This window comes from Hemicordylus capensis, chromosome 1 (assembly GCF_027244095.1).
Source record: "Hemicordylus capensis ecotype Gifberg chromosome 1, rHemCap1.1.pri, whole genome shotgun sequence".
In the NCBI taxonomy this organism is placed as follows: domain Eukaryota; kingdom Metazoa; phylum Chordata; class Lepidosauria; order Squamata; family Cordylidae; genus Hemicordylus; species Hemicordylus capensis.
The window spans coordinates 388343944-388368432 of NC_069657.1; the positions used below are offsets into that span (position 1 = coordinate 388343944).

General features: G+C 41.5%; 1 protein-coding gene across 10 annotated transcripts in view; it reads right to left on the reverse strand.

Moving 5' to 3' along the window:
• SMYD3 (SET and MYND domain containing 3) overlaps window positions 1–24489 on the reverse strand; it is a 582729-nt gene that overhangs the window by 152806 nt on the left and 405434 nt on the right. The window contains exon 1 of one of the 10 annotated variants that reach the window (XM_053302339.1): window positions 8549–8691. The exons of the other annotated variants lie outside the window; for them this stretch is intronic. The gene's annotated coding sequence lies outside the window, so the exon portion shown is untranslated. Of the gene's footprint in view, window positions 1–8548; window positions 8692–24489 lie in introns of those variants that run through there. 10 annotated transcript variants of the gene reach the window in all.

Consider the following 24489-nt stretch of genomic DNA (forward strand, 5'->3'; position numbering starts at 1 on the left):
GTATCCTTTGGATGCACATTTCTTTTTATTATGAATGGGAGCCACTTCAAACTGCACATTGTGAATAGCAGTTCCACAGGTGTGATTCAGATCAGGAAATCGACCCCCTGCATTCCTCTGCACCTCTCCACACAGCGGCATTCCCCAATGGAGAGAGGGAGAGGGATTCAATCATGGGCCTCTCAAATCTTTTGGGGGGTAGCACTCTTACAGAGACACATGTCATGTCTCTAGCAGCCGTTCTCTCTAGGTATATGAGAGTGACTTCTGGCCCCACTATGCCGAAAGGGAATGTTCCTTACATAGTAGCTTATATGTCTGATCCTGTCAGTCTCAAGCCAAGATTCCTCCACTCTGACGACTCACTTGTACCTGCATTCTATCAGGACTATCGATCACTCCACAACTCTGCCTCTCCTAGATTTGTCATCTGGCTGCTCTTTAGGGAACATGATTGTAGCTTAGTGGTAGAGAATATGCTTTGTGAGTGTTCAGTCCCAGGATGTTTTTCACATGGGGCTTTTAAAGCCCTTTAATTCGCATCTCCTCTGGAATGGAGAGAGTGCATTCATATACCAGCCAGATTTACCCTTAAGTCTCTGCGAGTTATCGGGGAGCAGCTCACACACAATTTGGGGTTTTCAGTGCACGTGGGAGTGTAGACCGATTTATATCCAGGGTAAAAAAATCCACTATTTTTGTTGGGTTTTTGGGACAACTTTAGTCCACAGTAAAGCCTCCCAGTAAACTTGCGGTAAAGCCTGCTGTGTGTAAAGGTCCCAGATGGTGCTTGTTGGTTCTACCCCATGTTTCTGTTCAAAACATCTGAAATGGCTGACAAATATTAACACACAACTATAAAATTACAATAAAACAGTCTGAAATTTTAAAAAGCCACTTTGCTATAAAAATATAGCATAACATTGCTATAAAAATATAGCATAACATAAAACAAGTTGTTCTAGTAAGACCTAATCAGCCTACTTACCTTTCACTGTCTACAACTGGACTAAATTTGGTTCAAATCGAGGTTCACAAGTTAGATCTCTTGTGCCTCAAATGTTCATGTGTCTACCATTTTGGATCGGGGCGGATGACATCATTACAAACTACATTGTTGAGGTATCCCTGTGTGTCACTCACTACAACTGTACCAAATTTGGTTCAAATCAGACAGTCCTCAAGTTAGTGCAATTGCACCTCAAAAGTTTATGTGTCTGCCATCTTGAATTGGGTTGGATGACATCGTCACAATCTACGCTGTTGAGATGTCCCTACAGCTGTAACAAAGTTGGTTCAAATCGGTTAAACGGTTTACAAGTTAGCCTACTTCAGCCTCAAAAGGTTATGTGTCCACCATCTTGAATTCAGGTGGATGACATCATAGCAAACTATGCCACTGAAGCGTCCCTATGTGTCCCTACAGATGCAGCAATTTTGGTTCAAATCAGTTAAAGGGTTCACAAGTTAGCCCACTAGCACTTCAAAAGTTTACGCATCTGCCATCTTGAATTGGTGTGGATGACATCATGAGAAACTATGCCATTGAGGTGTCCCTGTGTGTCACTCACTGCAACTGCACCCAATTTGGTTCAAATGGGTAAGGCAGTCCACAAAGCAGCCCGCTTGCACCTCAGATGTTCAAGTGACTGCCATTTTGAATTGGAGTAGATGACATCATCATGCACCATGCCATTAGAGCATCCCTATGTGTCTCTACAGCTGTTGCAAATTTGGTTCAAATTGGTTAAGCAGTTCACAAGTTAGCCCACTTGCCCCTCAAAAGTTCACACATCCGCCATCTTGATCGGGGTGCATGACATCATCACAATCTACACCACTGAAGTTTCCCTATGTGTCCCTTCAACTGTATCTGATTTGGTTCATACTGGTCCAGGCGTTGCAAAGTTGATAGTGGGGCGGGACACATGGACACACACACAGAGAGCCGGGTGATCTCATAAGCCTACTAGAAAGTAGGCTAATAAAACAGCAGGTCACTCCTTAAAATAGCAGCTCCTACTCATAAATCAAGAGCTTGCTGAAACAAATTTGTCTTTCAAAAATGCCTAACAGCAGAAAGAGATAGAGGATGGTGAATCTCCTTGAGGAGAATATGTCACAGACTTGGAACCAGTACCAAAAAGGTTCTGTCCCAATTATCACCTGATTAATCTCATGCAACAACAGGACAGACAGCAGGATGCCAGTCCCAAGTACCAGGCAGACTCATGTGGGAGCAGACAGTTTCTGAAATAACTTGGTTTCAAAGCACTATTTGTGCTATAAATTAAACGTGGAAATGAGGGGGAGGCTAATCCAGCTAGAACAGGCTGTATAAGTTCTCTCAGATCGGGAGAAATTCTGACTTAAAACATCTGGTTCCGCTTGTTTCACTTATGCGTGCCAGAAGGGACACCAAACACGGATTCTCCACTTTTCATGCCTTCCTGGAGTCAGATGATGGAAATGAGAGTTAGAGCTGTGTGCCATCATATCATGGCATCTCCAGTTCAAGGAACTTTGATAGTAGATCTGATAGTAGATCTGAAAAGACTCTGGGGAACTACAATGTGGAGACAACATGGAGTATTGGTCTGGCACTGGACGATGCTTGATAACTGTCCCTGCTAGCATCTCAAAAGGACTCAGCCTAGGAAACCTATATTGATGAACAAACCAAAAGAAATGGTATTGGGAGACCTATTGGTGGTATTGGGAGACCTAGAAGAAAATAATATAAAGCTTTGGAGAAAATGCAATGATGGTATCTATTACCTCTTTATTTCATTCATATCCTGCCCTTTCTCCACAGAACTCAAGGAAATCTGCATAGGGTTCCCAGGCAACCTCTCATCCAGGCACTGACCAGACCTGACTCATCCAGGCACTGACCAGACCCAGACCTGCTTCGTTTCAGCAATGTTGCTGCATTTCAGACCATGTTCTGGGATGACAAGTTAATTTTATTCATTCATTCAATTTTTTATGCCACCCTTCCAAAAAGGTTCAGGCATATAACTAAACAAAGGTTTAGTTACATGGCTGACTGACATGCAGTGCACTCAGAATCTTCTTGCTACCATAACAGCTGGAAGAAACAAGAAGTTTTTCAACTATGGAATTTGAGGGCAAAAAGAAAATCAAAAGTAGCCTGATCAAACAGCCAATGATGATACATTTGTGATGACCCAAAATTAAAAGCAAAATTGCAGATGAAATCCAGAATTTTGAAAAGAAATTACAAAAAGAGATAATTGAAATTATTCAGTTTGGCCTCTTAGATTATAATCTCAGGAAGTTAAAAAATAATAATTAAAAAATAAACAATGATCAATCTTTCTCTTATCTGCATTCTTTGGCCAGTTCCAGCATGGAAAGAAAACAAAATTTCATGTGTAAAGTGTTTCTACCAGATGTCTTGGAAGCATAACAGAAAATGACATCTAAGTTAGACAAACACTGTTAAACTCACAGCTCAAATACTTGTGGGCAGACAATCCAAGTTCAGGATCTGCATCTAATCACTGTCTGCATGAAATTCTTTAAGGAATTAATTCTGTTCCATTACCACCACAAATCACACCCCTAAGTTGCTTGCCACCGGACATTCATCTTTACACACACATTTTCCCACTGTGTCTTCTGTATATCATTCATCCTTACCAGGAACGTTGCCTAGTGACAAATCAGAAATATCGTTTTAGCAAATAATAAGTGTTATTTTATTAACACTTCCATAGCAAACACCATTAACACTAACCATAGAAACTTCCCCTTCTGTTAGTCACACTTTTGCTAAAATGTTCTCAGGTAACTGATCATTAAAAGGTAGGAGCAGCTGACACATCATAAGGCAAATCATGAAAAACGAGGACTAAGGAAGTAGTGGGCTGTGTTAGGGCTATACTGGATGAGTGTCAGGGCTGGACAGTGAGCAAGAGCCACTAGGGGACACAAATCAGGGCTGGGAATGAGAGAGCAGGGCAACCAGGAAGGTTCAGGGATCAGACCAGCAGACATCATTCAAACTGAATAGGTAATCAAGTAGCACGAGTCAAACCAGTAGCCAAAGGTCAGTCAGAAGTCAAGCAGAGTGGACAATAGGAGTCAGAGGGGCAAAGGAGTCACAGGGGCAGTAGCCAAAGCTCAGGAACACGACAGAAGATCAAGCCAAGTAGACATTTGAGAAACAACAGGCAACAAACACACCAGAACAAGACGACCTCGATATTGATGCATGGACTGTCTCAGACAAGAAGCCTCTTATCCTTCCTGATGCAGGAGGAGCCAATGGGTGATCCCATACAGCAGGGCTTGCTCAGGGCCTAAACCCTAACCCTAAAACCTGCTACAGTATGGCAGGCTGCCACAAGGGGGCAGCAACATGCAGACCCCCAGATCAGAATGGACTGAGACAACAGGAGGCCAGTGACTGGACCTCCCTACAAGGGTCCAAATTATTATTATTATTTTTAACATTTATATCCCGCTCTTCCTCCAAGGAGCCCAGAGCGGTGTACTACATACTTGAGTTTCTCTTTCACAACAACCCTGTGAAGTAGGTTAGGCTGAGAGAGAAGTGACTGGCCCAGAGTCGCCCAGCTAGTATCATGGCTGAAAGGGGATTTGAACTCAGGTCTCCCTGGTCCTAGTCCAGCACTCTAACCACTACACCACACTGGCTCTCATCAGATGTGGATGGAACCACAGCTCTAGGGCAAGGGATAGTTAACCCCTTGCCTCCATGCCATTTTCTCAAATGAAATCTTGCCTCACAAAGTTTGAAATTGCACATAGCAGATGGCCATTCCAGGGTTGTTATTCAGATCAGAAAATGGACTCACACATCTTGTTGGATTGCACCCTTACATGGGCATATATCACGTCTCCAGCTGCCATCCTCTCTATGTCTATGAACGACATCTGTTCCTACTATGATGAAATAAACATCAGCAATAATGTGTGAATTGACACTGTTTTTCAGTGGTGTGTAATTTGGTGAAATGTTATACAATCAGATACACCTGTCCATGCAGTGGTGCATGTGAGGTTCTAACCTCACATGCATACAGAAAGTCACAATAGGAGACACAGCAATAACATGACATGATGCACTGATTCAGCACATCTGATCTGCTGAATCACAGGGCCTCTAAGCACAATCTGCTCTAAAACTTTAGTAATTCTCACAGCAGATGCAGCCATAGAACTTACACAGGTAGTACAATCTACACTGGGAAGGGAAACCAAATATCTTTACCATTGGTACCACACATAATTAAATTCATAGATCATCTTATATGATGCCTTAGCTCAGGGTTCACAAACCTGGGTCTCCAGATATTGAGGGACTACAACGCCCATCACCCCAGCCACAATGACCAAAGACAATTGAGGTTGGTGATGATGAAAGCTTTCCCCAACATGTGGGGACCCAAGTTTGAGAACCCCCAACCTTAGCTCCTAGGAGATGCTTCCGATTAAAATGAGTATTATCACCCAAATGACCTAAGGAGTTGTTAAGATGTACTCTCAGACATTTGCATTTCATAATATCTTTTAATCTACAGCATACCACCTCCATGATTTCTACTAAGAATGTGTATTTTATACAGTACAATGGATACAAAAAAGCCAAAATAAAGCACCCTTAAGTCCCATTAATTTCAAAGCATATGTTCACTACTTGTTAATGGTTTTGTATCTTTAAGTATATTACATATTTCTATCCCATTCCTAATTGTGTATCTTTTTATTTAAGGTGGGGCATTTTAGGTAAAATATGCAGCTAAATTTTTTAAAGAACAAACAGTGTCCCTAAACTGGCAATGTGGGACAACAACAAAAAGAATACAAAGGGGGGGAGGCAGGGGGAGGATAAATGTCTGCAGAATACTCCCCCCCCCAAAGGACCATAAGTATATATACAAACTTACAGTGTCAACACTGAGTATATACATAGATTTTGTAAGTTAGTAAGTGAAAATAAGAGCACAACCTTGCCCAGGTTGTTACAAGGGTTTTTTAAAAGCAGAGTCAGCAAAAGCTAGGTAAGGAAGTCATTTCTCCCCAATAAAATTACATCAGTGATTTGCTGTTCCTTTAAAATGAGAAGAGATGTTGTTCATTGTTAAAACTTCCCAAATGTTTTCATACTAACTTTGGATGGAAGCTTAAAAAATAATAATTCCATAACCTCTGTTAATAATAGAAGGTAACGGATCATTCTGATTTGAGGAATGTGTAGTTTCCAAATATCTTTGATGTTTAAGTATTTTTTATGGTCAGTCGACTGAAATAGATTCAATTAGAAGTATCCAAATATCACCATAATTTAATCTAAAGGATGGAATATCCTCATGTGTTCATTTTTTAAAACTTTTAAAAACCTTTTTTAAAATCTCACTTTTCTTGAAAATGGAGCCATAATTAAGATAAAAATAAACATTTTTTAAAAAAATAATAAAAGCAACCAAAACATTTTCTTACACTATCCAAGATCTATGTCCAAGATTGTGCAATTCTGGGACAAGTCCATGAAGTATAGAAATATAAACCAAGCCTAGCAGCTTTTCTCAAGCATTAGAAGAGGTGGTTCTATGAAGAAATATGGTGTAGTGTTTGTTCCGTATGGATACTATTGGGGAGTGGTTTTGAATGATAACTCCTTTATATTTATAGAGAAGGATCTGAAAGGCAGGACCTGAGAGGACCACATGTGCAAATTAAATACCATTATCTGCATCTTTCTCTCATTTGCTAATGGATTGGATTCCCAGGCCAGCAATATAAATTCATTTGACACCTTTGAAAGTAGTAAATTTCCCAGCTATAATATTTTTGAACCCAGCCAGGGTCTAGATTTTGGTTCTTGGATACTATTAATCCAACATAATAGAACATATTGGTACAATGGAATCTATGCTTTTCAATTCTGGATTATAGCCAAACAGACTATAGCCTGTTCGGTTAGTACAGATTCCCAGTTCATGACTTCACATATTCTGTTGATTATATATTTTTCACAGTTGAAAGAAATTGATTTCTAATCTAGAGGCGGGAAATCTCTTTCTAAGAAAGGTTGAAGAGAGCAGGGACCATTTAGGTCCTAACAAAGAGGGGTACCCATCCAAAGTATGGCTTAGTATTTGAAATGATCCTTTTCATTCAAGTCAGCAAAGTAATCAGTTAAAATATGGTCCCAGGATCAAGACTTATTTCAGTATATTGGGTTATTACATTGACACAGGAGATTTCCCAACTAATTGTTATTTCGGCCTAATAAGGAGTGAACAGAGGCACGTGCATGCACGCATGCACACTAGTAAAGCAGCTTGCACTTTAATAATAAGCTTTGCAAGCTTCCCACTAGTGATGGTGGTTCCGGGGTGGGGTGGCGAGGGAGAGGGAAAATACCTGTGAAAAACAGTAACCATCACCATCTCAGGGGAAGCCTGGGAGACCGAAAGGATCTCGTAAGGAGGCTTCCCCCCACCCCCGCCCAGCTGCCCTCTGTCCATGTGCAGCAGCCATTTGAGAGGTCAGCATGGCAGCTGAGTGCAGTGCTGACTACTCAAGTGGTTATGGCACCTCCACAGATGGCAGAGGAGAGGCTGGGCAGGGTGGCCTCCCTGTGGGATCCCATCAGTCTCTTGGGCTTTTCACAGCATCCCAGGTGTCAACGGTGGCAAGGTTCATTATTTTTAACAGGAATTTTCCCCTGCCCTCACCCCCTCCCCCAAACTGCCATGACCATGTGACTCTAGTCATTTGCTAGAACTATGAGTTCTCATTCCCCATACTTTTCAATGGGAGAGTTTTCACACATACTCTGTGCAAGATCTGGAAGCTACTGGTGAAAATGGCATGTTTCTATCTTTTATGCTTTGCTCTGGGAGTGAGTGAGTGTGACAGTGAGTAAGTGAGTGTGTCAATGAGTGAGTAAGGACCAAGGAGCTATATATAACTGTTCAATAAACAGGTGCACTATGGTCAAAATGGCATTATACTTTGTGCAACACCTTTGATAACATGTTATTCTAAAAAAAAAAAAAAGTCTGAAATATTTTAGATCAGATTTATGATTTTTTTAAAAAGTGAAAAGCTGGAAGATCCTTCTGGGGGGAAATGACTTTGGCTCTAGTCCTGCACTACAAAGATGCTATGTATTACAAAGTGGTTGTGCAAGCTGTACAAAATTAAAATAGCTCTGATCCACAGCATTCCCTTTCTCCTCTGCCCACTGTTTTTCATAGAAATACCAATAATTCATTCAACTGTCAGCAAATCTGTATCTATCCTCCTCAGCACCTTTGACATATGGCCTTTCTTTATGCTGCACAACCCAGATCTTAGCAGATATTCCTCACAGACAATTTAACTCAACAATACCAGACAAGAACAGGACAAACAATGCTCTCTCTCTCTCTCTTTTGGGGGGGAGAAGTGAGTGGGTAAAAATGCACAGTGTGTAGTTTTCCTACAAATAGCAAAGAGAGTTTCCAGCCAGTCTAAGTCTATATAAGGTGCACACAATCATACCTACCTGCAGGAGTGGTTGGTTATTTGTTTATTTTTGGTCTGCTGTGGGGCAAGCTCAGATTCCTCCTGCCTTTGCTCCGCTAATGATGTCTACTCATTCCCCCGTCTCTTTGTCTTCCCTCATATGCTCCAGGCAAGCTTTTGCAAGGGTTTTCTTTTGTTTTTTAGGTGTTCCAGCATGTTCTGGGCAGAGGAGGAAACTGGCTTTGTATTTGTCGCAGGACCAGCCAATCAGCACCTTGCACAGCTGACTTCATCTAGGAACAGGAAGAACAGGCTGCACCTGAGCTTGATACTTTGAAGACTGTATGTCCAGACCCAAAAGGGCAGGCACAGATCTATAATGGACACCACTCAAGTTATGTACATAAGAACATAAGAACAGCCCTGCTGGATCAGGCCCAAGGCCCAGCTAGTCCAGCATCCTGTTTCGCACAGTGGCCCACCAGATGCCATTGGGAGCCTACAGTCAGGAGTTGAGGGCATGCCCTCTCACCTGCCATTACTCCCCTGCAACTGCATCTAGAAGTATTCACTAACTCCCAACTCAAGAATATTACATCAGCTAAGATTCTCTCACAGTTTTGTTAGCAATCTCTTGCTAAGGATTAACAAGAAAGAGGAGGACATTAAACACACTGTTTTTGTTTTGTAGTGCCCTTTGAGTCTCTGCTGATAAATCCTTCCTGATTTAAATAAATCTTGCACCTACTATTTGAATGTTTGTTGCCATTTAGGTAAAGTGGGGTCACCAACATGATTGTCAGTTCACTTGACAATATGAACATTCGGTAAAACAACAGCCAGACACAGAAAGTCTAAATTTAAAAAATATATATGTTTGGAAATCTTCTGAAAGTTGAGCCCAGTTAACAACTTCTGAGAGATTTGGACAGATCTTCATCTCCTTTCTAATAGTCATGACTTCAACATCTTTACTGAAGTTAAACTTCATTCATGCCTTAACACAAACAAACAATGCACCCCCCCAACTCTTTAATCATCAAGATGGACCAAGAAGTGATCCAATAAATATTAGATTCATGCACCTGAAGTTTGTAGAAAATAGATTTTATTTTGGTCTTTTTAATTAAACCTAACTGATGAAACTGGGAGTAGCCATATAGCCAGCAGTGTACGGAGCCTGGTGGTGGCCTGTGTGTGGCCGCCGCTGCGGCCCCTTGGCCACATCCCCCGCGTCCGACAGCAGATGTAGGGGCCCGGCTAGCCACGCCCTACCATCTGATGTCAGACACGGGGGGTGTGGTCTCCCTTCCAAATGGGACCGGTCAGTCCCGTTTGGGAGGGAGATCAGCCCACCCTGCGATGGGCAGCATGGCCCGGAGCAACTCTCCCTGCCTTAAAGGCACAGAGAGCCATTCTAGCTGTGCTGCCATTGCAACGCGGGCCGATCTCTCTCCTAAACGGGGCTGCGCAGCATTGGCAGTGAGACCAGGAGCAGCTCTCCCTGCCTATGGAAGCTTATGCGCCAGTAAATATGTTAGTCTTTAAGAGGTCAGAAGACTCTTTATTGTTTTTGCTGCAGTTTTGACTTAAGTACGTGGCTAGCCTCCTGGACATTACTCTAGATTGCATGCCCTTTGCTTTGTTCCATTTTAACTCATTGGCAGCCAATGCATCTGTATGGCTTGCCCAGGTTTTTGTTTCTTCGTGACTCCTGTAACCTACAACCCTTGCAGTTTCTAAGAGAGTCATTATCTCCAGACATAACATGCTGAACTCTTAGTCTTAGCCCATTTCTAATAGAGTGTGATGGAGTGAATGCTGGAAACTGGCTACTTCACAGAGCAACAGATAGCCATTTGCCTCATCTAGTAGTTTCAGGGTTATGGTCAGAAACATTTCCCCCCATCTTCTTCAAGGTAGTTTGGGCTCAGTGTTTTCAAAACATTAAAACATTTAAGGTATCTGGCTTTTTAAGGTCAACATGGGGCCTGGGCATTTATTAAAATTCGGAGAACCTCCTGCATTATTTTCAAAATGTTTCTAATTGTCAGGGTTGCAGCTTAAGCTGAGGAAACATGAACACAAACTATTAGAACTGAAGAAACCTAACTTTATTATTTTCTTCATGTTATCATTTCTAAGGCATTGACTCATGTTCTCTAGGCTTTTAATAAAAAGCAGTCCTAGGATTATATATCACCACAGCACTGTCAAAAAGACTGTTGCTAAGTATCATACTTCACAATGACTAGAGAATCATTTCCAGAAAACAACATGCCACACACCACAATCCTAATATCTTTTGGCAGGGTCTACATCTATGACTAACCACTCTCCTGGATGAACTTTTAAAAGTTTGTATATTGAGGTTTCTCTTAGCTGATAACAGGCAAGCAAGTTACGGAGAATTCTGTTGCTATAAATTTCAAACAGCATCCAGATTTTCTCACCTGTAGGGTTAGGGCTTGGAATGAGTGGGCCATTGGTTGGAGTGAATATAGTTGATCTTATTGCTATGACAACCTAGAAACAAACTCTCTTTACAATTACACTTTACAGACACATATGGCTTTCATAAAATACAGAGTGACCTGTATAAATCTAGGTATTTTGTGCTATGTTAGACAAAGCTGATATGCCACACGGCAGTAATTGTTCCAAAGCAGCAACAATTAGATTTCTGGTACGTACATCACATTGAACGGATATATGTGGCTCTGTAATGGAAGACATACTACTAGGGTTGCTTGCAGGTGAATTGCCCCAGTCCTGTTCTCTTACACTGTACTATGCCACTTAACAGCTGTGCATGGCACCACTATGCCACTTCTTCCAACCGCAACAACCTTGCTGTTTGTATCATCCTGTTATGCTGGGCCATTATTCTAGAATGGTTTGCAATGCCACTACAACCTGACAAGTTATGAGCCTGCATTGTGCAGCCTTTATTCCAAGATACTGACAGTTTCATTGCTGGCACAGTGATGTCCTGCACCAGACCTTTATTAAAGCACTCTAACTAGCAACTGCACATATGGAACCACAAGGGGGGGGGGAATAACTGTCAGTCATTTAACAGCCATTATACTCATACAGGGCATACAAAGGATGTGCAAATGTGCACATTTGGCTATAATATTCTGCGAGTACTGTATCTTCCTGCAGATATTTGGAGATCTACTTCTATCACCATGATGACAAAGGATCCACAAGATCACTTTTCTGACTGACTCAAGGAGATGCAGTTTTGAGCCTTCAAAGAAAATTTCTCAGCTTTAAAGAAAAGGATGTTATACAAGTAGCATTGTATAAATGCCTGCAAATTACAAAGTATAGCTAGAGGTTTTTTTAAAAATTCAGAATATATGTAAAGGTGTCTCTTTCTTTACTATAACGAATAGCATTGTGGCAAACAAGCCTTGTTATTTAGCAATATGCCCTTTAGCAGAAATATTACCCAAGAAACCACATATTAGCAATCCAAGTATCCATAGTAACAGCCTGTATAGCAACTGAACTTTACTATTTATCAGTTTTAAAATTATTCACAATTGAAACTAACTGCTACATATATTTGAATTAATTCAGATCTGAGCCTGCTCACTTCCTTGATTTGAATGAATAATTTTTTTTATCCTAATTAGCAGTGAGCAAATGATTTGCACCAAATAATTTACCTGACATATTCAACTTTTTCCATTTTTTGGAATGGAATACTTGCAAATGTTTAGGAATTCCTGAAACTTATTCAAGATTAGTATTTTTGGTGGCAGGTTTTTATTTGCAACCAAGGCTCTATATAGAATAATTTTGTATGAAAAGGTTCCGTACTAAAATATAACAGCCAAAAGTGCTCAATACCACTCTCGCAAACAAATAAGATTCATGTGCTTGGTGTTTCAAATAAGACAACCTTCCTACACTTTTAATAAATCTAAGTGTTTTGAAAATAACATTCATTCCTATGCATTCTGGGCACAGGGAACCTCCCCATTGTTGCTTGTTGATGGCATTCATGAAATGGGGAATAACCATGCAAGTATCAGAGCATTTTTCCCCACAGGTGATGATAAGAACTTATGTGGCCCAGAGAACTTCACATAGATTATTTATTTACTAGCTGAACCCACACAGAGCATTTGTGTGCTAGCACTTTATTGCTCTCCTTGCCCCCTTCCCACCACTCGTTCTCTCACTCCCTGCTCGTTCTCTCTTGACCCCTCTCCGCCACTCACTCGCCCGCTCCCCGCCGCTTGTTTGCTCACCTGCCCCCTCCCCCCGGTCGCTCGCTCATTCCTTGATCATTAGAACATAAGAACAGCCCTGCTGGATCAGGCACATGGTCCATCTAGTCCAGCATCCTGTTTCACACAGTGGCCCACCAGATGCCTCTGGGGATCCCACAGGCAAGAGATATGTGCATGTCATCTCTTCTGCTGTTGTTTTCCTGCAACTGGTATTGAGAGGCATCGTGCCTCTGAGGCTGGAGATGGCCCACAGCCACCAGGCTAGTATCCATTGATAGACCTGTCCTCCATGAATTTGTCTAAGACCTTTTTAAAGCCACCCAAGCTGGTGGCCATCACCACATCCCATGGCAAAGAATTCCATAGATTGGAATGTGTGAAAAAGTACTTCTTCTTGTCGGTCCTAAATTTGCCAACCTTCAGTTTTATGGGGTGACCCCTGGTTTTAGTGTTGTGAGAGAGGGAGAAAAATTTCTCTCTGTCCACCCTCTCTACTCCATGCATAATTTTATACATCTCGATCATGTATCTCCTTTGCTGCCTATTTTATAATTTATTTATTTATTGTTTGTTTGTTTATTGATTGATTGATTTGATTTGTATACCGCCCTTCCAAAATGGCTCAGGGCAGTTAACAATTAAAACAAACCACTAAAACAGTAAAGAGCTAAAACAAATTTAAAAACAATATAACAATTAACAATTTTAAAACATTTTAAAACAATTAAACAATTACAGTGATTAAAACCCGCAAAATTGGGTTTTAAATTTTAAACTAGACCAGACCCTGGTGGCGCTGTGGTAAAACTGCCGCCCTGTAACCAGAAGGTTACAAGTTCGATCCTGACCAGGGGCTCAAGGTTGACTCAGCCTTCCATCCTTCCGAGGTTGGTAAAATGAGTACCCAGAATGTTGGGGGCAATATGCTAAATCATTGTAAACCGCTTAGAGAGCTCCGGCTATAGAGCGGTATATAAATGTAAGTGCTATTGCTATTGCTATATTAAAAACCCCAAAATTTAGGAAGCTGAGAAAGCTTGGGTGAAAAGATGGGTTTTCATGTGTTTTTTTTTAATTGCCAGAGATGGGGAGGATCGTATCTCAGCAGGGAGTGCATTCCACAATCTCGGGGCAGCAACCAAGAAGGCCAGTCTCTGTGTAGCCACCAAACAGGTCAGCGGCAACTGGAGACGGTCCTCTCCAGATGACCTCAATGGGCGGTGGGGCTCATAATGAAGAAGACCTATTTTCCAAGGTAAAGAGCCCCAGATGCTGTAGCCTAGCCTCATAAGGAAGGTGCTCTCTCTCTCACTCACCACCTCCCCGCCACTCGCTTGCTCACCCCCTCTCTGCTGCTCACTCACCCCATCCCTGCTCACTCTCTTGCCCCTCCCTGCCTCTCACTCTCTCACTCACTCACCCCCTCCCCGCCACTTGTTTACTCATTCACCCCCTCCCTGCCGCTAGCTCACTCATTCGCCCCCTACCTGCTCCTCTTCCCTATCTGCATATGGAATCCCCACTGCTCAATCACCATGGTGCTTCTGCTCTGTTACTTCCAATTGGTAAAGCACTGTGTGGGTGGGGCTTGCCACATACGACTTTAGCGTATTATATATATAGTTATTTAATATATTTGTATACCACCACAAAACCACCAGTGTTCCCTCTAACAGGAATTCCCAGATGTTGCTGAGTACAACTCCCAGAATCTCCAGCTGCATTGAATTTTGCTTGGGGGGTTCTGGGAGTTGTACTCAACAACATCTGGGAATCCCTGTTAGAGGGAACACTGAAACCCACATCTCTGACTCTCTAGCTCAGTCTATATTCACACAGATCAGTAATGTTCACTATTATATAATAAGGGGCGCATGCGGCTGGCACTTACTCCTCCGCTGCTGGTGCACCCCCCCCATCTTCTGCCATAGGCCTGTGCTTAGCCCAGTGGCCCCCACAGCAGCATATGCCCCAGCAGCAATGGGAGAGGGCATGCTCTGAAGGTGCTCGCCAGGCAGCTTTCTGTCTCTCCTGCCTCCTGCCACCACTCAGAAGACATGACAGAAGGCGTGGGGGAGCAGATGTACCATATTGGCAAGCGGGGAGAGGCAAGTCAAGGGCCACCAGCAGCGTCTGTGTGGGCCTCCAGCAGCTTGCAGGCCACACAATGCAGAACACTGACATAGATGATCTGAATCTAATAATTACAACAATCCTGAAATGTAGGCTAGTATTAGTATCCACATAGTGCAGATAGGGAACCAAGGCTGAGAGACAGTGACTTGCCTAAAACTATCTAGTGATTTCATGCCGCAGCTATTATTTGCACTTCCTGTTCAAAGTGCAGACTTATAGCCATTCTATTCCACTAGCTCTCATGATGAGAACAGGAAGTTGCGGCATATTTTGCACTTTATATTATTTATTTAATTAATTTGTATTCTGCTTTTCAAGTATCTCAAAGCAGTTGCTTTTCAAGTATCTCAAACACACACACGTACAATATGCATGTACAAATTATATGTTCAATTGTATAAACTGGCACATAATTTTTAAACATGTGTAGACTTTTTCAGAAGCAGAGGGGAAGAGGGTACAATTCTGCTACTTTCTACACACTACCATTCTGTATAGGTTATAGTGTATGCCCAATTTATATTCCCAATATATGCCCAACTCCTATTCCAGTGCTTCAGTCAGGCATTTGCCTGTTTCATTTGTTGAATCAAGTTGTAAGTTTTGTTATGCCAGTATCTATGTTAGTATAAGTACATGGCATATAAGTCATAGCAGAACCTAAAGACTGTTATCCCAACAGCACAGATTAAAATGGAACCTTTCCATTTTTTAGGCACTACTGGGCCTGCCATTCATTTATATTAGGGATACTTTCAAGGAGAGAAAAAAAGCCCTAGACAGCATCTTTGCTTTACGAATTGTTCACAAACATCTAGATGCAAAACAGCTGTCTCTATGAAAGGATTTACAAGACAAATGCTCAAAGCAACTGAAGTAAAAAAAAAAAACCCACCAAAAAACCACTCTGCAATTAAACAAGAGCCATTCAGCACTGAAATATTTGTCAAAATGATATTTTTCAGAGAATACTGAAACCATATGTCGCTTCTGGTCCCAATAAATGTTGTTTATTGTTGAATTTAGAAAAAGAAGAGCATCTTTTTTCCCCCTCTTGGAAAACGACTACATTATTTCTTGTTGCAGATAGAAGGAATTCAGCCCTTATTGCTTCAAATGAATAAACAACATGAGCTGGTTTTTTTCATGGGTAAATGAATCTGAGTTCTAGTCTCACTGAAATATCTTAGAATTTTATCAGTTACTAAACTTATTACAACACCACACTGAATGAATGAATAGATGAATTTCTGTCTTTGACCAGCATAAACGTATTACAACATTAGGTAAATGTGATTAATTCTGATTATTAACTCTTCCCATGTTGACCTTAAAGTCTTAAATTTGTTTTGCCATATATATAAAAATAAAGACATCAAATTAGAAAAGATTATCTAAAATGCATCTGGGAAGTCTGTTCTTACCAAAACTTCTTACAGCCTAAGAGGCAGTAAGTTGCTCTGTTAAGGAAACTTCACTTGTTTCCCACACAATAGATTGTGTGCTTGATGAATCTGATTCCTTTTAAAAAGGATTTCAAAACCCTTTCATATTTTGCTCAAAATCCTGGATCTCTTAATAAGAATGTATTCAATCTCTGTTATTCCCTACCTCAATATGAACTCCAAGTTATTGAATTCTGATCAGCACAAAATCATATTAATAATATGTTTTTTAACTTTAGACAACTTCTGATACAGGAACAAATCTATTCTTGAATATGTTTTGTATGGTATGGAATAAAATATATATTAACTAGGGATGTGCGAAACGTTTCGGATACAAAACATTTTGTACCCAAAACAGTCTGTTTCGGGTGTTTTGTAGACAAAACAAAACACCCATTTTCCAGATCCAAAAGTTTGGTATACAAAACAAAACGTCCCTGTTTCGGCTACAAAACGTTTTGTTGTTTCGGACCTCCATTTTGTGGTGATCGCTGAGTCAGTCTCCATTTTGTGTTTGACATATCTTTGAATTTCCCACCCTTCCAGCCTTCTGATCGGTGACCTAAATCATGGGCTGACCTGCTGACAATTCCCTCCTTGTTCCCCATTGGCTCTTTTGCTTCTTGAGACTCTTTACTGACCCCACATTGGCCAGGGGGAGGGTTGCTAACCCATGGGGTGCTGGGTTCTGTTGTTTCTGTGGTGTTCTGAGTGTAGATTCTCTGGTAGCATATGAGAGTGGATTCTTGTTTTTCACTGAAAATCGCATATACTACCAGAGAATCTACAATGAACACCTCAGAAACACAAAACCCAGTACCCCAAGGGCTTGTGGGTATGGGGGTGGTTAGCACCCTATGTGCACTACACAGCCCCTCGCTCTGGGAAACCCCAATGCTCCCCAAGTGGTATTATGGGGCTGCTGAAACCTCCATTATTCCCTATGGGAGAAATCTTAAAAACACGTAAGCTTCAACAATTCACAAAAGATCAGCCCTTTGCCCAATGGAGAGGAGAACTGGTCTTGTGGTTGATCATGACTTGTCTCCATAGCTAAGCAGGATCTGCCCTGGTTGCATATGAATGGGAGACTTGATGTGTGAGCACTGCAAGATATTCCCCTGAGGGGATGAAGCTGTTCTGGGAAGAGCAGAAGGTTTCAAGTTCCCTCCCTGGCTTCTCCAAGATAGGGCTGAGAGAGATTCCTGCCTGCAACCTTGGAGAAGCCTCTGCCAGTCTGTGAAGACAATACTGAGCTAGATAGACCAATGGTCTGACTCAGTATATGGCAGTTTCCTATGTTCCTAATTCTTTTGAGATAATTCTGGAAGTTTCCTTGCCCCCTTTGGGCACTACCACCCACCACACTCCACTCTGGGTCATCCCTTTCCCCTTGATTTGAAGTGTTACATTTGCTGGAATCCCCATTATTCCCTATGGGAAAATTCTTAAAGATGGTTAAACTTAAAAAATTCACAAAAAACCAGCCCTTTGCCTAATTCCTTTGGAATTTGGGTGGTAGCTTCCACCCATTGGACACTACCAGCACCACCCACTCTTTTTGCCCTGGTACCCTTTTTAAAAATCCAAATCGATTTGGATTCGGAAAATTCAGCTACAAAACAAAACAGGGCTGATTCGTATTCAGAAAATTTGGGTACAAAACTAAACGGGGGTGTTTCGATTCGGATACAAATCGAAACAAGAAAATTCCAAAATGCACACCCCTAATATTAACCCTCTGTGGGGCTTCTGAATCTTCATATATCTATAAGATTTAAGAATTGTGTACTTCCTTTAAATGAGTTATGTAATATCTTCAGTTGTTGTGCAGCTCTTGATCAATTCTGTTTTGTTCTTCAGTGCTCTGTTCATGTCATCACTTAGAACAATTTCTTTGTCTACCTAGGCAACATATTCAACTAAAGCAAAAACAAACAAAAAAACCTCTTTGGTTTACAGGATAATTATGAGTGTGGCCACTCCAACTGAGCTCCAAAATGCAAGGATTCAATGACCCATGATGCTCACACCATGGAGATGTGAGACCTGCTGTCCAATCTGAAATATTGTACTGGCTTAAAACATCATAACCACGGGACACAAATTGGCTGGGTTCTCCATTCTCTAATCCATTACCTGCATAGGTAACAACAATCACCATACACTCAGAGGCACATGTTACTCAATTCACCTTAAACATTGCTGTCACACTAATCTGCAGATTTTTCTGTTGCCATCAGACTACACAGGAAGTAGATTGGAGCATGGAGGACCTAGCCATATTGTGTTTCCATGGTTACCATTTTGTAAGCCTGTACATCAGGTCTCATGCCCTTTGCCATGAACATCATGGGCCACTGAATCCCGTCACTTTTTGGAGCTCAGGTGGAGCAGCCCCACACATAATTATCCTGTAAACCAAAGGGGTTTTTTGCTTTAATTTAATTTCCTTGTTTTTTAAAAACGGAGGATTTTTAGTGGCATAAAAAGTGTGGCATACAAAGTTAGAGGGGGACTGTTTTCAGTAAATGCAGTGCTTGGCCCAGGGCTGCTGTACTGGCACCAGCAATGGGGCTGGCAGCCCTTGGGCAGGGCTGCCGGCAGCAATGGCAGCCAGAGCAAGGTCATTACTTTTATTTATATATGTATTATATTTGTGCACCACTCCAAATTTCCACCTCTAGACGATTTACAACATAAAACAAATTAACACAGATACAAAAGCCTTAAAACAATTTAAAACCACAAGTCTAGTTAAAAAGATTGGGTGGAAAAAATGTGTCTTTATCAAAAAGTTTTCTCAAAAGGAAAATACTAATTATAAGAAATAAATTGCCACTGATAGTAGATCCAGGATACCACTAGTGAAAATGAAGATTTTTGCCAAAAGGCTGATGCTTGGCTGACATGAACATTAAAAGCCTGGAAGAAAATAAGTGCAACCCTGCAAGGAATGTGCTTGACTTGATCAAAGACAAAATACAGCCTATGTATCACAGAGGCTCATGACCCAATGTCCAAAACATCCCTTTAAAATCAGATTGCTTTCCTGCTTGAAATATGTTTTCCTCCTCATGCAGGAATTTATCCATAATAAAATGAAACATCTGTAAATATCTCAGCTCTTTCCGAATGATGTCTCTGTTTTCAAACTCTTACAGCAGGCCTCAGATTTATAAAGGTTTTTCATAAAGGTCTGACAAATGATAGTTATTCTTTGGTCATTAAGCTATTCAAATAGTTCTCTGTGTGTGTGTGTGTGTGTGTGTGTGTGTGTGTGTGCGCGCGCGCGCGCGTGCGCACGTGTGAATCTCTGTACTCATGCCATGTACTCATACAATCATGGATACTGGCATAACAAAACTGCCAACCTGATCCAACAAATGAAACAGGCAAATGCCTGATTGAAGCACAGGAGTAGGAGTTGGGCACATTGGGCATATGTTATAATTAACATATACACAATGGAGGTGTGTAGGAAGTAGCAGAATTTCACCCTCTTCCCCTCTGCTTCTGAAAAAGTCTAAAATAAAGTGTGCCATTGAGTCTACACATTTAAAAATAATGTGCTGTTTACACAACTGAATATATAATTTGTACATGTATGTTCTGCGTTTGTGTGTTTGAGATACTTGAATCCATTAAACACACAAGGAGTGAAGATGGTATCTTTGTCAGGGTGTACAAAATCAGCCAATTTGAGTACAAGAATTCACCAGAATGCCATCCCGTAAGGTGCGAGGGTGTAAAAGATTCAGATAAAACAGAAGGGGACAGAGCAGAACCACATAAAGAGCAGAAAGGAGGCTGTGCTAGCTGGTCAAAGAAATCAAAGAGCCAAAAGAAAGATAGCATACACCAGGTAAGAGACTCATCATATAGGGGATTATATGCCAATGCCAGAAGCCTCTGAGCCAAGATGGGTGAGCTGGAGTGCTTGGTTGCTAACACAGTCATAGACATAGTGGGCAAAACAGAAACATGGTACAACAGTGAAAACCAGTGGGACACTGTTATCCCTGGATAGAAACTCTATAGAAAGGACAGGGAGGGGCTCCTTGGAGGTGGAGTAGCACTGTATGTCAAAGAAGGGACAGAATCTAACAAGCTAGAAAACCTAGGAGGACCGGAGTCCTCCACAGAAACCCAGTGGGTGACAATGCTGCTGGGGACGTGCTATCGCCCTCTGGATCAAAATGCTGACAGTGACTGGGAGTTGCAGCAGGAAATCAGGGAGGCCTCAAGGAGAGGCAGAGCAGTAATAATGGATAACTTCAATTACCCACACATAGATTGGGTAAATTCACAGTCAGGTAATTACAAAGAGGTCAAATTTCTAGATACGCTGAATGACTGTGACCTAGAACAGCTGGTCTTGGAACCAACCAGAGAGAAGGCGACCTTGGACTTAATCCTGAGTGGCACCCAGGACCTGGTGCGTGATGTCAGTGTCATCGATCCTTTAGGGAACAGTGACCATAGTGCAATCAAATTCAGCATACATGCAGGGAGAGAATCACCAAGGAAGTCTAATACAGACATTTTGAATTTCAGAAAAGGAAACTTCTCCAAAATGAGGAGAATGGTGAAAAAAAAACTGAAGGGGAAAATCAGGAGAGTCACTTCACTCCAGAATGCATGGAGTTTACCCAAAACCACAATACTAGAAGCCCAGTTAGAATTTATACTCAAAAAGAGGAAAGATACCACTAAGTCCAGGAGGATGCCAGCATGGCTAACAGGTAAAGTCAAGGAAGCCATAAAGGAGAAAAAGACTTCCTTCTGAAATTTGAAGGTCTGACCAAATGAAGAGAACAGAGAGGAACACAAACTGTGGCAAAAGAACTGCAAGGTGACAATAAGGGAGGCAAAAAGAGAGTTTGAGGAACATTTAACTAAAAGCAAAAAGGGGAATAACAAAAACTTCTTTAATTATATCAGATCCAGGAAACTGGGAGGCATTTGGACCGTTGGACAATGAGGTATTGAAAGGGATTATTAAGGAGGATATAGACATTGCAGAGAAGCTAAATGAGTTCTTTGTGTCTGTCTTCACGGCAGAGGATAAAGAGCATATACCTGTTCCTGAAACAAGCTTTTGGGGGATGGAGGCTAAAGAACTGAGTCAGACAGAAGTGACAAGAGATGATGTTCTAAACTGTCTGGAATAATTGAAGACTAGCAAATCGCCAGGGCCAGATGGCATCCATCCAAGAGTCCTTAAAGAACTCAAATGTGGAATTTCTGATCTCCTTGCTAAAATATATAACTAATCCCTACAATCAGGCTCTGTACCGGAGGACTGGAAAGTAGCAAATGTAATGCCGGTTTTCAAAAAGGGATCCAGGCTGATCCAGGAAATTACAGGGCGGTTAGCTTAACGTCCATTCCAGGCAAATTAATGGAAAGCATTCTCAAGAATTAAACTGTAAAGCACACAGAACAGGCTCTGCTGGGAGAGAACCAGCATGGCTTCTGCAAAGGTAAATCTTGCCTCACAAACCTTTTGAAGTTCTTTGAGAGTGTCAACAAGTGTGTGGATAAAGGTAATCCAGTTGACACAGTATACCTGGACTTCCAAAAAGCTTTCGACAAAGTTCCTCATCAAAGACTACTGAGGAAACTTAGCAGTCAGGGGATAAGGGGACAAGTATATGTGTGTATTGCTATCTAGTTGAAGGACAGGAAACAGAGGGTAGGTATAAATGGAGAGTTTTCACAATGGAGGGAAGTAAGAAATGGGGTCCCCCAGGGATCTGTACTGGGACCGGTGCTTTTTCATTTATTCATAAATGATTTCTAAGTAAAGGTAAGCAGCGAGGTGGCCAGATTTGCAGATGATACCAAACTCTTTCGGGTAGTGAAATCCAAAACGGATTGTGAAGAGCTCCAAAAGGATCTCTCCAAACTGGGTGACAAAATGGCAAATGCAGTTCAATGTTGGCAAGTGTAAAGTTATGCACATTGGGACGAAAAACCCCAACTTCAAGTATATGCTGATGGGATCTGAGCTGTCGGTGACTGACCAGGAGAGGGATCTCAGGGTCGTGGTGGACAGCTCATTGAAAATGTTGACTCAGTGTGCGGCAGCTGTGAAAAAGGCCAATTCCATGCTAGGGATTATTAGGAAGGGGATTATAATGCCCTTATACAAAACTATGGTGAGGCCACACTTGGAGTACTGCGTACAATTCTGGTCACCACATCTAAAAAAGGACATTGTAGAACTGGAAAAGGTGCAGAAGAGGGCCACCAACATGATCAGGGCCTATAGCACCTTCTTTATGTGGCAAGACTACAACACCAGGGGCTATTTAGTTTAGAAAAAAGACTGACTGCAGGGAGATATGATAGAGGTCTATAAAATCATGCATGGTGTGGAGAAAGTGGATAGAGAGAAATTTTTCTCCCTCTCACATAACACTAGAACCAGGGGTCATCCCAATAAATTGATTGCCAGGATATTTAGGACCAACAAACGGAAGTACTTTTTTACACTTGGCTGGTCAAAGACTGTTATAAAGACTATACCTACTTTTTCACACAATGCATAATCAACTTGTCGAATTCTCTGCCACAAGATATGATGACAGCCAACAACCTGGATGGCTTTAAGAGGGGTTTGGATAACTTCATGGAGGAGAGGTTTATCATCGGCTACTAGTCTGGTGGCTATAAGCCACCTCCAGCCTCAGAGACAGGATGCTTCTGAATACCAGTTGCAGGGGAGTAGCAGCAGAGAGAGGGCATGCCCTCAACTCATGCCTGTGGGCTCCCAGAGGCATCTGGTGAGCCACTGTGTGAAACAGGATGCTGGACGAGGTGGGCCTTGGGTCTGATCCAGCAGGGCTGTTATTATGTTATTATGTTCTAATCAAATAAGATATATCTTTTAGCCCAATTTTGTGAATTTTCCCTATGGACACATTAATCTATCTTTATACTCATTGCGTGGATTCAATAAATCATTTCTTTCATGATGCTGCAACATTTACAAGGTAGGAAGGCATGTAGGCTGATAAACTTCAGAAAATAAAATTGGCAGGGAGGGATGACTCCAAAAGGGATGTGGATCCTATCCAATCCCAACTTTAATTTCAGAGGACAAAGCATTATAAATTTCCCTCTGTCATGTAAGGTCAAGAGACTAGGACTTTCCTCAGGGCAACTGGAGCTCTTGAAGTCAAGTCCTTATCTTCTACCTTTTAAAAGAGAATTAATTAACTGTTGTATTTTCACTAAGTGGTCATTGATATGGGTGAAATTATGGTTAAGGAGTGTGTCTGTGCTGGGAGTGGGGTATTCACCTGTGGGCACTTTACTGGGTGTATCCATGGATTGAGAATGCCTGAAGGAGGCTGTAGTGACTAGTGATTAGGAACATAGGAAGCTGCCATATACTGTACTGAGTCAGACCATATCATCCTTCATGTTTTCTGGTCCACAGAAATATGACTAAACACTGGAACTTAATTCCATCATTGCAAAGGTAACAGAATCTGAATAAAATAATCTTAACACAGAACAGGCACAGAAATTAATTTTACAGTCCTTGGAATATTTGACAGATCATACAGTCAAATCCTTCCCTACCCAAATTGCTGAAAAATGTAACATTATCTTGCCAGTATGCAGAATTGCTTACTTTTTATTAGAAACAAAATCCCATATGTTGCACTAAATATGCCCAAAGACAGGTTTAGGTCAATCCTTTTAGGACATGAACTAAACTATTCAGCAGTCTTAAGGGCAGGCTAATGCCCTTAAATATCTCATGTTTATTTTTAAAAATTATATCCCACCCTTCAAAAAAACAATTTCAGGGTGGCTAACAAGCATATAAAAATATAGCACACATCCACTAAAATATAATGTATAAAACAAGCACCATTTAAAACAGCAGATAAAATAGCACAGCAAGGTTAAAAACAGTGGCTTGATTTCAAGTTTAAAAGGCCCTCTCAGAAGAGAACATTCTCAGGAAGGAACGTAACTGGGGTATCATCAACAAAAAGGCCCTCTCTTATGCTGCTCCCTGCCAAGCTTGGATGTCAGGAGCTTATGGATAAGGGCCTCTGAAGAAGAATCTAACACACAGGCAGACAGATAAGGAGACAGCTAAACCTTCAACTATTCAAGTTATC